This window comes from Empidonax traillii, unplaced genomic scaffold (assembly GCF_003031625.1).
Source record: "Empidonax traillii isolate 1590-97213 ecotype Southwest subspecies unplaced genomic scaffold, ASM303162v1 scaffold327:size604231, whole genome shotgun sequence".
Taxonomy (NCBI): Eukaryota; Metazoa; Chordata; class Aves; order Passeriformes; family Tyrannidae; genus Empidonax; species Empidonax traillii.
The window spans coordinates 6,578-21,085 of NW_020955520.1; the positions used below are offsets into that span (position 1 = coordinate 6,578).

Here is a 14,508-nt window from a genome sequence, read left to right on the forward strand (position 1 = left end):
CTTCTGTTGTTGTGCCTTCTCCCACCACAAGCACAGAGAGAAAAAACATTCACTTCCCTTATTAAAACATGATGGTGGAACTAGTTATTACTAGGACCATTTTCTTCCATGTCCTACTCACAAAATCTAAATTAGATTAGATTCAGGCTTCAGCAACATTAAGTCTTCTCTTCCAAGCAGGAGGCTTTTTTAACATCTACGTATCTTTTGAGTTTCTCCAGCAATATGAAGAAGAGAGTAGAACTGTGAAAGCTCTTAGCTGTAAAAGCTATTTTTGATCTTCAAGGCTGAAGTCTTCTTTCTTTCATTCATCTTCTTTATTGTACATTGCTAACTTTTCCTGAAGTTTAAAGCCAGAAAATTGGTATTAGCATTCTTCTCTCAATATCATGGTATAAAGGATAGCACAGTATCAATTCACCAGTAAAACTCAAGGATATGATGTATGATTTTGAAAATGCATACACTATTATATTAATAAATAAGTTCTTCCAGCTCTTCCATTTTATATATCCTTATCTCTGGACAAGGTTACCAACCCTCTAACAGAGCAGAATAGGACGTCTGTCCTGATGGGAGAGCTTGCCAGTGCTTCTTGTTCATAACTTGGCATATAAACTGGCATTTAAAAATGACTATTCCAATGTACATCAAGACACAGAGTAGCTGAGGAGATGTCATGGAGCACATCCATCTTTATTTGCAATGGGACCTCTAATTTCCAGGAGATTAATAGAACAAGGGAGGAGTCTAAGACTGTGTTTCAAACCCATCGTCTTGCTAAGCAAAGAGTAGAGGAGGAAACCTTTGCCTTGGCAGAGTTTGAGTGTCTAAATTATCCTGATCAGGAATTGACTCATTCTCTTCAGGAGGTTATAGGAGACTGTCGGCCACTGTATGGTCAAAGCTCTTCTGGTGGAAAGACCACCGCTAAAGAAATTAGAAACATCTTTCAAATGAGAGTGGTCACACATCTCTTCGACAGGAGCACCTTTATCACACAGTTGCAAAGCTGGTGTGGGTCCAATGTGGGTCACATTTATTTGAGGAATGCTGAGCCAGTTTCAATGTATCTGTACAAAAAAGTTTGCACTGATTTAAAAAGTCAATAAATGACACTGTAGACAAGCTGTGAGTTTCAGAGCGATATACAGATTTGTGGGGATGACTGCTACCACTTATTGGTTACCTATGACAAGTTACAAGATGGTGGGTAGTGAAGAAGGGCAGATAAAAGCTAATCCTAGCTAAAAGATAATCCTTGCTAGCTATTCAATTCAGTGAAAAGGTCAAAAATAGCAGGGCAGTAACCAGGTTTTAAGCAGTGTTACTGAAGTTTAGGTTGAGTCTTTTCAATGCTAAACCTTATAAACGAATACCAGAAAGAAGTATTCCCCTTTACTGTAACCCTATAAAAAACCCATGGAAGTTTCTTTCTCTTAATTTCCTCATTCTGTGAAACCGATAAAGACAGCTCAGATGTAGACTGAGCTTCAGGAAACATATATTCCACTCTAAATATTCAAGAGTTGGATGAATGGTGCAGATGGTCCCATCAGTTGCATAATGGACAAGTCAACAGTTGATCTTCTCTCACACAACCAACAACCTTCTTAATAAAAAAGTTTCAGATATTTTGCCTCAAAATTATGACAGGAGAAACTGAAATGAGGTTTCCTAGAATACTACCAGATGTTAGTAGAAATTATGTGTTCCTAATCAAATGACTGGCATTGAATGAATTGAATATCAAATGCTGTTCACAGAGTAGATACGCTCAGACAGCAGGAAGCTTCTTAAGAGGGCCCATATGAGCAAACTCAGGTAGAAATCAGAAGGCTAAAACTACCCAAAATATTCTCTAAACTAGGGTGGCTTTGGACTTTGCATGTTTAAGTTCATAAATTTCAGCTTTGTTGTTTAACTCTTTATCTGGCAACAAACAGAATTTTAAAATAACTTCATAAGGACAATACATGCATCAATAGAATATGCATGTCGGACTAAAATGACGTTGTTATAATTATCAGTTGTGAAGTTACAGAGACATTATCACTACTGATAATAAACAATTTATGGGAAGAAGTAAAATGATGATGCCAAAAGGCAACCTTGCTAAAGGATGCTAAAGAACAGTAAGGTTCTCAGAGGAAATAATATCACTAATATCACTGACGATAAGGGCTCCAGACTGTTGGGTGCAGTTGTTTGAAATTCATCTATTTCAGGACTCACAACGTTTATTTAAAGTCCTCTCAAACTTCTGTAAAACACAATAAAAATCCGTAACTAAAAATAATGCCTAAACATAAAAATAAAAAATTGTGCATGGCTTTAGCTTATATGTTTTAAATAGTATCTTCAACACTGTTTAGTTGGACTGCACAGCAAATCACTGAATTTGAAAGACACTGTTTGAAAAAGATCTTCTTAAGGATGTCCAATGTGACAGAGCTGGCCAAAAGAGGAAGAGGACTTTCACATGAAAATGTATTTTACCTGCAGCTCCCTGTGACTGGAAGAGCTATTTAAAGGTGAGTTAAGAACAACAGCATACATCATGAACAAACTACAAGCTGGAATGGGGAATTAAGACACTGAGAACTCAGGATGAAAATGAAAAATAAAATTTAATTTAAAGTAAAATAATGAAAACAACAATTTGAGGGCAAGTGTTTTAAGCAAGATAAGCAACTGTCATTGTTTGAGAATGGCATACCAAATCAGAGTTAGCACTGGACCTCCTCAAGATGGAACTGCTAGGCAAAAGGACCTAGGTGGGCTGGAGCAATGGGCCATCAGGAATCTAATGGAATTCAGCAAAAACAGATGCTAAGTCCCTTTGCTCAGAGCTCATTAGATGGCACCTACAGTACTGTGCTCAATTTTGGGGCCTGCAGTATAAAGCCAGCAATGGTAAAAGATGAAGTTCACATCCTTCTAGCCTTCATTAAAACTATTTCACATCACTCCATACTTTCATTTAAAGCAGTTTCCTGACAGCATTGAACACAAGATCTAAAAGCATCTTTTTATCAAAAGATAAAAGTGTAAATGGAAAACAGTTTGTGTACTGTATACAAAATGGGGGAAAATATGAAGGACACATAAGAAACAGCAAAAGAGAAATAAAAGCTTTAGTCTTTGCAGACTATATAATTGGTGGTGCACAAGGTAATCATGTAACCTGTGTACTTCCATGTGCATGTACTCTAAGCTGAACGGTTCTCAGGGCGTATGTGGCTTTACCAAAGTGGAAAATTTTTGTTTTATATGAGGCTTCTAAGGAAGAAAGAATTTTCCTCCAGCCCTACAAAAAAGTAAGATGGAGATTAACATCTACAGGTATATAATTTCCAAATGGCTTAGAAAACAGATTAGCTCTGCTTTAACACTATGAACTCCTCATTTCCTTTACAGCAACTATAGGTATTGGACCTATAGAATAGAATGGTAATACATGGTAAATGCCCTAGAAATGTTTGAAGGTGCAACACCACACTCAGGATTTCTCCTACAAGAACAGATAAACAGACCTTTCAGCAAACTGATATGTGAACGGATCAATGGATGTGAGCAACAAGCACACTGAAATGCCACTGAGAGAGAAAAAATAATGTATTTTCTTTCCATGCTCTGCTTACCAAATCTGGCCTCTGTTACTTCCGGATATCTGTCAGCCATGAACCAGACTCCTACTCTGTCTATTTTAGAAGTTGCCTAGTCTCTCAGACTCATTTGTGATGCTTCTCCCTATAGTGTCAGCACAGCACTTTCTTGCCCACCTCAATTTTCATCCTTCATTGTTTAGTTACATTGTTCCTATTAAGTATATATGTTGGTGACTCAAGGCAAAAAGCTTCTAAGCTTCTTCAACGAGCTCTTCAACAAGAGCTTTGAAGATTAGGACTTAGACATGGGCTCCTCATTTCATACCAGATGTGACTCAGCAAGGTGTCTGGAAGAGAGGCGTGAGACATTCTTGGAGACCAGCTCTCCCTCTGTTAGGCTCTCATCCAAACTTTTTTTAGAGATGAGCTGTTTGACAGTAAAGTATGACTTCAAAAACACCAAGACTCATAAATATATGCATTACTGAGATCAATCCTGAACTGAAAAGCCCATCATATTCTTCTACTGTAGGCAGGGAAATGGAGCATTTCTGGCAGCCACTGGTGGTTGGAGACCAAAAAAAAGAACCCCAGTGAATAGTTCAAATAGCTACCAGATTTAATACACGGGTGTTCCCCTGTCATGGTAGCATTAGTGCCACAGTTCAGGCTTCAGTACGGGGCTGTGTTACTGCGGCAAATGCAGAATGGCTGAATTACTGTTGCTCATTATCTGAACTATGTCTGACTGAAGGGCAAATATTCTCGTGGCAAATTAAAATTTGCTCTGCACTGGGTGTTGCCCTGGAGCTCCTGAGGTGTGTGCATGCACTCCATGAGTAATCTCCAGCAGAGCAGCCAAGCAGACAGGTCACAGCGGAAGCATCACTCTCTGAAGTCAAGCTGCTGATGCCCATATCAATGACCTCATTTAACTGTACACTGTATGTGGAACCAGCACCCAAAAGCAGTGTGACAGGTGTACGAGTATGATTGTAGAACTCACTCAGCACAGGGATATGTTCAAGCTCCTAAGCACATGATTCTCTCCAATAACCCCGTGGGTTTCCTAACGACGACCAAGGATTCTTACGCAGCACACAAAAGGAGGAATGCACAAAGTCCACATGATATTCTCACACTACAAATGCTGCACAGCTACCAGAAGGAGCAGTGAATTCTCCAGGCTTACATACAGGGTAGACAGGGTTCCTCAAAACGGACAATATCAAGATATAACTGCACAGTGTCCCTTGTCCAAGACAGCATAGACACAGGTTCTGGTTAGCCATGCCCTTCTTTTACCTGGCTTTTGCAGACCATGCTGGCAACTACTGTCCAGCCTAAAGGATTCAGAAGACTTGGCATACATTGTTTTTACGTTATAGGTATCCATGGTACACAAGAACAAAACAAGTAGCTGTAACACAGATCTATTTCTTGAGATATGGTTATATTGCATCTCAAACCCTTCACAAATTGATAAGGTGCAAAATAGGGCAACATTTGTGGAGAATTTTTTTTTGCAGAAAAATTTACTGGAAGGGAAAACTGGATGCAAGCTGCCTAGGATGGAAAAGATCCAAAAAAATTAAGTACCTTTTTCAGTGTTTCTCTATAGCTGCACACCTTCCTATGTTGAACTGCTATTTTTTTGAGGAGTCTGGTGATCCCTGACCATGCATACCTCAAAGTCTCTTCATTTTACCCTTCCTTACTTCAGAGGATCTGTGCTTTAGAGGAATTCTCCATACCAAGAAGAAAGAAACCAAAAAACAAACATAGTGTCCTTCTGCACTTCAAACTTGAAGGGCAGAGCCTATATACCACGAATGGACTGAAGTTTACAGTGAGATAAGAAATGCCAACCCTCTACCAATACAGAGATAAAAGAAACTACTGAAATGCCTGACAGATAAACTTGTGTTAATTTCAGAACATTTTTACTGGTCTAACTATGATAATGGTCTCCCTAAATCCTACCACCTCCTAGTGGCCAAGCAGATAATGTAATAGTCTCAGTTCATAAATTGGCTATAGTTGTAAAATAGGTAACAACATGGTAAATTCACATGTGCTTTACTAAGGACACATTCAACAATTCAAGTATTATAGCTAAAATAAAATATTGGGGAATGACACCAAGCAACTTTGCTAAACGTTGTTACAAAGGTTGGTTTAATGTATACTTCTTTATTGTCACGAAGTTACCAAACCCCAAATATTGTTCTAGGATCTATTACTGTTAGTATTTTTGAAGTCCTTGGAAAAAAGTGACAGTTAAAAGGTATCCCGTGCTGATTATCTGCAGGATGTTCAGTTTATTATTGCTTTGCTGTTCTCTAATTTGTGACTGGCATGCCCTTAGGCAGATAAGTCAATGGGAGATAATGCTCAAAAGATTTAGTATGGGTAAATCCAGAAGCGTGGGTCCTGAATATTTCATATTTCTGGATTTAGCACAGGTAAATTCAGAAACATGGGTCCTGAATATTTTATATTTCTGTCTTTCTTCCATTCTTTGTCCAACACTGTATTACTCTAAGATCATCCATTATTCCTCACTACATCTTTACTGCCTGCAGGCACTAACATCTCTGATCCCCCTAAGCTTTGTCTGCCTGATAGACCTTCGAGACACTCTTTAAGTAACAACATTGGGTGATTTCTAAAACATTTCTCTGTAAATGACATAATTTACAAAGAAAAGGTTAAGTTGGTGTTTTGGGTTTTGTTTGGGTTTTTTGTTTGGTTGGGTTTTTTTTGTTTGGTTTGTTGGTTTGGGTTTTGGGTTTGTTGTTATTGTTTGGGGTTTTGGTTTTTTGTTTGGGGTTTTTGTTGTTGTTGTTGTTGTTGTTTTTGGTTTGGTTTTTTTTGTGCCAGCCTGACCCAGCAGTAAAAAGGGTGTGACTTTGGAGGAGTACAGTGTTTCATTCATACAGTCAACACCACCATTACACTTAATCCAGGCATCCTAGTCTCTTCAGGTGAATCATATCTCCCACTGTTCAAATGAAAGACCTGCTTCATGCATTCTTCTGTGGAAAGGATAGGATACACCTTAAAGAGCTCTGTAGGAATTACATCACAGATGTTCAAATACAGACAGTGTTTATCCATGGTAGTGTTCATCTGTGGGCCAATGAAGAAACCCAAGATGATATCAAGTTCTTGCAGCTTAAGCTCCTTAGCAACCCTAGCAAAGCAAGTAGGTAAGCTCCATCCCTACCTATGGAAAGAGGTAGATGCTTTTGAAGACTTCCAAGAGGAAATCCTACTTGCCTAACTGCAATGCCTGGAGGTCTTCAGGGGAACTCTCTTCATCAATCAGAGAGAAAACACGCCTTTAGGTAGCTGCTGTAGAAGTATTTAAGATCCAAGGGGCACCACGAGTGTCTTGGCTGTGCAAACAGGATCCCACTCTTAGAATCTTATTCACCTTTTTAAAGCAGCAGCTCAGCAGGCATTTCTGTTTCTTTCCTCTTTTCTCCCCACACTGCTTATTAGCTTCTCTCCAAAGCCTATTTGTTGACTTAGAAAGTCAGAAACAGTAAGCAAGGCTTTCCATATTCTGAGTGACACTGCAGCAATCCTCTAAAAGAAAATGGATAGGCTTTTGTTAAAAGTGCACATGTAGCCTTCTGCTCTTGGTGACACTGGCACAGTCATCATGCCTTCTCTTGTAGAGACACACAGTGCTCCAGTTCGCAGGGTGAGGTGTTTACCACGTAGCTGAATATCTTATAGCTCACACTCCCCTAAAGTGTTGGCCATATTTCTCTCCCTCATCCCAAGCCACCATGGTACGCTTTCCTTGTACCATGTGGACCCTCTGTCCACTTGCTGAGATGAACCAGCTCACTAGGCAGGCAGCCAACACAGCTTCCTGCTGCTCTGGCGAGCTCATTCATCACGCCAGCAGGTGAGCCAAGAGCCAAACCTGGCATGAGGGAGGAGATGGGAACACACTGCTGGAGGCAGAGGATGGGAGGATCAAGGATGGGTTTCTCCAGGGCAGCAAGCTATTCCACTGTCTGAGAGGAGTCAAGAAACCTCACCCTCTGTTGCAATGAAACCTCTTTAACAAAATGGGAGTTATCAGACAACCGATCAGAAATTTCAGGGGGAACTGATTATGGTAAACCTCAGGAAAAAAAAAAAAGTGGTTTTTTTTTAATTTTTAATTGCCAGGCATGACATGCACAAACCCACCATGCTCACACAGCCTGCATGCATTTACATAGGGAGATTTGGGATTTCTGCTAGTTTCCTTCCTGTTTCTGGAGCTGCATGCAAGCCAGCTGCCTCAGCAACCAGGAGGATTAGGTTTAAAAAAACAGAAAGTAGAGATCTGAACTTCTCACGTTATATCTTGACTCTAACACTTCAAACTTTACAAAAGAGGCTAAATATCTTGAGACTACTGATAAAAGTCAGGAGAGTTGGCAGTTTTGCAGACATTTATGGGCTTGACAACACATTTTTCTGGTTTTAAGTGAAAACAGACAAAACAGTGCACATGCTAAAATAACGAGCATCTTGGCACATTGCAATTACAATACTGGAACAGACCACTATTCTGTTTTAATGGATACTTTTGAGAAAAACAATCCCCTATGTTCAGCTCCCTGTTACATTTATTCTCCAGAGCTCCAGTGCCAAAAGCTTCCCCATCTTCTCTGTAGGCTTTCCAAACAGAGTTCACCTCCTGCGAAGCACCACAAAAATACAGCTGCTGTCGAGCAGCAACTCTCCTTGCTAAGATGGGTTAGAGTCACATCACAGAGAAATGGCAACATGCAGTGCCATAATTACATTCAGACAGCACCAGGAGAGGGGGTTTTTTTTGAATATAACATCACTGACTCTCTAGTCTTTTGCTTCCATTTAGAAACTCCATGAAGTATTCTATGGATGATAGGCATTGATCTACAAACAGTCTGGATTTCCACAGCACAGTATCATATCTAGAAATCTTCCAGTATATAATGGTAGTATCGTCACACTAGCATGTAATGAATTGGTGAAAAGGAGTATTTTCTTTGGAGTTCCAGCAATATTATCAACTTGGCAGGGAACCATAAATCTTACGACGTAGGATTATATTTAATTGTAAGTTAATTTTTGCTATAAAAGAAATTAAAAAAAAAAAAGAAGAAAATCACGATAAAATCTTGGGTGTAAAGGTCAACTATTACAAAAAATGTTTCACTGTAACCAAATCACCAGTGATAGTTAAGCCTGGGAAGGCTCAGAGCTACAGGATTAATAGAGCACACACAATTACAAAGGCTTACCAAACTTTTAAGCAGATTCTAAAAGTGGCAACTAAAGTTCTGGGAAGATCACTGAAACTAAAGCTGTTGTGTGCATAAACCATAAGAAGAAATAAGCATTAGTTTCTTCAGAAAATAAAAGTCTTAAGACACCAAAAATTTAAAAAGGAGTTACCCTCACCAGTTAACAGTAACTTCTGAGCATGAACAAGCAATGCTAAACTAAGATCTTGCAGAGGCTCTTAAAAGAAGTCTAGTGACATAACAGAAATGCTAAAATAATTCAGCTAAAAAGTGTCTGGTTTGGCAATTCATAAATCACTGTGCTGCATTTTGAGGTGACATTGTTTAGAGCCTTGAGTCTTTCCACTTAACAGCATTCTCTTCAAGCACATGACAGCATTGAACTTGCCCTATTTGGTAAGAACAACAGTAGAGTTACAGCACTCTGATCATATGGAAATGCTGAATTAGTGTTGGAGCAAGAATAGTGAAAGACAAAAAAAACCTGAGGGGAGCGGGAGGGAATATTACATTGCTGATCCAGCTGGGAAGGCAGAGTGGTGATTTAAGACTTGTTAAAGGGAGAAGCAGGCTGACTAGCTGTCACTACTAGGGCACAGCAAAGGGGACTGCATCACCTCCAACTCCCTTCTCCTGCTGCTTTCCACACAGGCAATTGCCCAGGGACAAGGTCTACAAGTAACTGCAGTGCAGGGACAGCCACAACTCAATGGATTATTCATTATGCCCCCCTACTTCATCTGCAGCCCACTTACAGCAGCTCTACCTGTGATCGAGGTGTTAGGAAATCCTGGTATGAGAAAGACAACTACTGGGTGACACGTGTGTCACGTAGCTCTCTCGGAACTGGGCTATTCAGTGCCTTCTAATTTAATATCCTCAAAATCTCCAAAGACAGCAGTTAAAATTTAAACAGGCATTCTGAAAAGACACTCTTGATCCCATTATCAGTGCCATGGATGGGATTACAATGAGGGTGGTAATGGTGGAAATGTTTTAGGAGAGATCTAGTATCAACAGCAGGAGTGGCCACTAATTGGATTCTTTCTGTGTCACCGCAGAGTTGTCACGGGACCCTCGTTCTCTGTTGAACACTGCAGCTCTCAAGGCGCTCAGAAAGGAGCTTTCTCAATTGTTATCGCATCAGTCTGCCTTCTCACTCAAACACAAATCCCCCAAAGCTCTTTCTAAAGCTAAGGAAATCATGGAACCCATGACTCCCATGACATCTGCGACAAGTGCCAGCCTTGCCTGGGTAAGAATGGGCCCTGACATAACACAATGCTCAAACTCCTGGTCCTGCATGAATGTTTGGTCATAAATATATAACATCAAGTGCAGGATGTAAGTTAAACAAAGCTAGATAGAAAACCCCTCCAAACAGTCAAAATAGTCTGCAATGAAGTATTCTAGCCAGAAAAGAATTCGCAAATCTTTCAAAATATTTTTTCCGTAGCTGTCTAACATCCACTGAAGTGTGTGTTTTATAATGGCTTCCATATTTAGGAACACCATCCCCAGCATCACAACATTTTAAACAAACCGTTTTTATCAGTTCCTGATTGAAATGAGAGCTGTTACAATAATTTTCACACTGTTACTTGCTATCTCTAAGATACTTCTAGATTTCTACCTGCAATTTTTTTCCTAACTAACTCTCATTTAGCCTACTTTTTGAAGGTGTATTTACATGCCCTTTGGAACTTCACCAAGGGAGGTTTTTTCCGATGTGAAATTACACCAATCATAATTAATTTTTTTCCTCTGAAACAGAGACAAAAATCAATGAAAGGCCAAGAAGACATGCCAAGAAGTAGAAATTGAAGTTGCATATTGTTATGGAACGAGCTCACCCACCTCGATTATAAAGTGCTAAAAAGAGGAAGCCTCTGACAAGCAATAAACTGACACATAATTAAAGACAATTCAGGGCAGAACACATTCTGGCTGGAAAACATTTTCTTGCGCTCTACCTCACTGCTCAGAGCAGTGAGACAAAAAAAAAAAAAAAGGGTGACACTATGAAGACAATAAGTATCCCACTTACTCTTCACTAGCCGGGGGAAAAAGAAACACACCAGCTTTTGTGCAGTGCAGGTTCCCTCACATCACAAACAAGTTGATAGTACAGACATGCCTGGTATGTTCAGCATTCCATATCAAGCAAAAATGAATTAGCCGCAACAAAAATGTGTTACAGCTTTTATGCAGCAGTTTATGGATCTTTTTGTACCTCTGGAATTTTTTACCTTGAGCATCGTGGAACTTGTACTGTTTCAGATCTTTTCCTCAGATTATTTTTATCTCACGGTGAGGAACATCTCTGCGAGTTCTGAACAATTTTACAGCTGCTAGGATGCTAATGGGAACTTCATGTGTGTACCCAGCACAAGTGCTCTCAGGGAAAAAAAAGCCAATGTCAAAGGAAGGTATGCAGAAGTCACCATAAATATGTCTTTGAATGTTTACCATCTGGAACAGTAGATTACATTTTGACAAGAAGCTGGACTGCCCCGTGGGCATTGTCTTTTAAACAGCCCCATCATTATAAAGGAAGGAAAAACATGATTTGCTGTTCCTAGTTTCTCAGCAAGATTTTCTGGCAGTGCTAGAGAAACTAGTTGTTTTGTTTTTTTCTTTTTCTTTCTAGTAAAACAATAACAAGCTGGCCAAGCGTAGTTAGTTATGCACTTTCCTGAAAAACTATGGTTTGTTATAGATCATCTGACCCACAAAGAGGGATGCATTTCAGCTAGGTAGTGACAGCAGCAGTCTGTGCAGCTCACAGTGCTGCACCTTAGCTTTGGAAGACTAAACCTCTCTGTGCTGAAGCTGGCGTGTTGGACTTCTCACAGGACACACTGGGAGAAAGAGGAGAAATCCAATATACAAGACTTTAACATAGAGTCATAACAAGGTTTTCCTTTGGTTTTGTTTTTCATTTTAAGCTTGTAAAAGTTTCCATCACTTTTTACAATGAGAAAGTGTGGAGTGAGAGAAAAATCAAAACAGTCAGATTTATTCACAGAAAATGGTCTGGTTGTGCAGTCATTTTAGGGATTTAGCTAATTCTCTGTTTCAAATTGCTGTGGATGACTTCTGAGGATACATTCATACTAAAGAATGTGTTTGGAAAAGCAAGCTGAGAACAACCTGTAAAGGGGCCAAATAGTCTCTCAAAAAAAAAAATCTACAAAAAAGTGGGTTTGAGGCAAAAATATATGTGCAACCCAAAACATGGGTTTTTGGGCATTGTTACACAGTTGAATGCCAAAATCACAAAGCACCAGCTATAAATCCCCTTGCTCAGCCTACTAAACAGATCTTATTTCAGAACACATTATATACAGTATTATTTATAGAATATCTCACCTGTAAGTGGTGAGGACAGTGTTAGATTTCTTTCACGAGTAGGAGGCCAATAATTCATAAGCACCACAGGTATGTGAGAGTTAGTGTGAAGATCTGTTATAGTGCAAAAGAAACAAATAATTTCATTACTCAGCACAGGAAGATAGCATATATATATGCAGCAAATCTTTTACTAAAAAAAAAAAAATAAAAAAGGCAAATAAAAGGAAAATAACCCATCCTCTAACTTCTCCATCTAGATAATTTAGAGTAAAACAATGAGAACATCTTCTCTGATAAGCTAACATACTGTAATTAGTGATAACATTTCTGACTTCTTAGTTAATTTGCTGGGCTTCCCATGCTCTAGACATCAATGAACTTAATAGCGGAATTAAATGAAAATGATAGCAGAGTACTTCCATAACTAATTTCTAATTACATTTCTGCCCCTCTTCCTTCCTAGGCATAAATTTTTGCTTACTTTTAATTAACACTTCAGATCACTAGTTTAGAATCTATAAATATAGCGAGACTTTAATGATCCATTATAGTGATGCTACTTAGTTTTCAATGACTTGTAAAACTTTCCCAAACAGATCTGCAAATGAATTACATCCATCTGCTCTGCTGCAGCTGCAAGAGCAGCATTACATTGCACCCTGCCTTTCCCTACTTTCCTGATTTTCTCTTAACTTTAAGCCCATGTGTAAACCAAACCATCTCGATGCCGATCATCAGAAGCCCAGCCAGGTCTCTACAAGTGAGCCTTCAAACTTTACAGACATCTCAAACGCACTTTCCAAAACAGTCTGGTTTGCCTCACAGCTGAGCCCCAGACAGGCTGCACACTACTGAAGCATCCTCCTCAAAGCCTAGGAAATACTCTGCCGCAGTTCCTTCTCCCGCCCGACCGCGGATCTGTGGGAACGTGGAGGCGTTTGTACCCGCAGCCCCGGCACCCACCCGTGCCCGGCTGCCGCCTCGCCCGCGCCGCCGCGGGCACACACGTGTGCGCGGAGCGCTGCCTGCGGGGCGCGGGGGGGCGGGTAGAGGAGGCACCCGCAGGGCTGGGACACGCCGCTCCCGGGGAGATTTTCCAATCTACACCTCCGAAAGCGTGACCTTAGCGGCGCTGAGAGTGTTAGCTCTATGAAGACAGCCAAGCGTCAGGCTGTGCTCGCTGTTATCTGTCAGCCGTACAATAGCAGCATTGATAAGGCAGCAGCAACTGGCTTTGACAAGTGTGCTGTGCTAGCATTCCTCTGAAAACCGTGAAGAAAAAAGGAAAGAAAAGAAAAAAAAAAAAAAGAAAAGAAAAAAGAGAAGGAGGCATGAGGTGCCTTTTACTTTACCTGAACGAAGTATGGGGTTTTACTTTTTCCTTTGAGCTGCTGGAAACGACTGCTCCCTCTTCTCCCCCAAAGCTAGGTGTTTCTTCTTTTGCTTCCAGCTCACACTTGGGGAAGACCACACAGCTCCAGCAAGGCTGCCTCTCTCCCCTAATCCCCACTCGAGTGTGATGACACACACTAACCCCAACCATCTGTTGAAACACGTCCTCAAGCACTCAGCACAGTGGTGTGTCAAGACGGGCTGCCCAATCCAATCGCTGGGGTTGGGTGGCTCTTAAGGAGCTGGAGGCAGAGACAAGGGCAGAAACTATAGGGCTGAGAACTCTTTAGCAAAGTAACCTGAGATTTTGAAAAAGGGCTGCTATGGAAAAAAAGAGCAGAAGGGGGAGGTACTCGCGGGAAGGTAGAGGGAGTGGATTAGTCTGGTGGCCTGTTGTGTAACTTCTTACAACTCCTTGTATTCCCAAAGGACCACTGGGACCCCCTCGCAGTGGGATGCACACCAGCACAAGAGCAACACTAAAATGTTTTTATGGCGCGTCTATTGAGGGCAATCTCCTCCGAGAGACGCTTTTCTAAAAGAGATAAAAGATGCAGCTTGAAATCCTGATAAAGTGCTACTGCGGGAGTCGTTTGCACAGCAATGTGACATTTGCATCCCGAAATCCCAACTCCTTACCGTGCCGCGGTTACCCCTTGGCTGCCTCCAGCCTTCCTGGGGGAACGGCGGAGAGAGGCTGGAGGAAAACCGAGGGGCGAGGCGGGGAGAAAACGGGAAATCCAAAGGGCAGATATTTCTGCTCCTGCACACTGACATCTGCGAGTACTTCCCCCCCCCCCCCCCCCCCCCCCCCCCCCCCCCCCCCCCCCCCCCCCCCCCCCCCCCCCCCC

General features: G+C 41.0%; 2 long non-coding RNA genes across 3 annotated transcripts in view; both read right to left on the reverse strand.

The window, feature by feature from the left end:
- The window catches only part of LOC114061335, a 19,960-nt gene extending 6,097 nt beyond the window's left edge, over positions 1 to 13,863 (reverse strand). Inside the window, exons 1-2 of the long non-coding RNA XR_003572094.1 lie at positions 13,618 to 13,863; positions 12,284 to 12,376 (exon numbers count right to left, since the gene is read on the reverse strand). This is a non-coding gene — a long non-coding RNA (uncharacterized LOC114061335). The remainder of the gene's footprint in view (positions 1 to 12,283; positions 12,377 to 13,617) is intronic.
- Positions 7,572 to 11,194, reverse strand: LOC114061334. 2 transcript variants are annotated; one of them, XR_003572092.1, is made up of 3 exons: positions 11,161 to 11,194; positions 8,909 to 8,971; positions 7,572 to 7,645 (listed from the first exon to the last, which is right to left on the reverse strand). It is a non-coding gene; the product is annotated as an uncharacterized LOC114061334 (long non-coding RNA). The 2 variants fall into 2 exon arrangements; XR_003572093.1 differs by lacking the exon at positions 7,572 to 7,645 and adding an exon at positions 8,053 to 8,096.
- Positions 13,864 to 14,508: the final 645 nt, after the last annotated feature.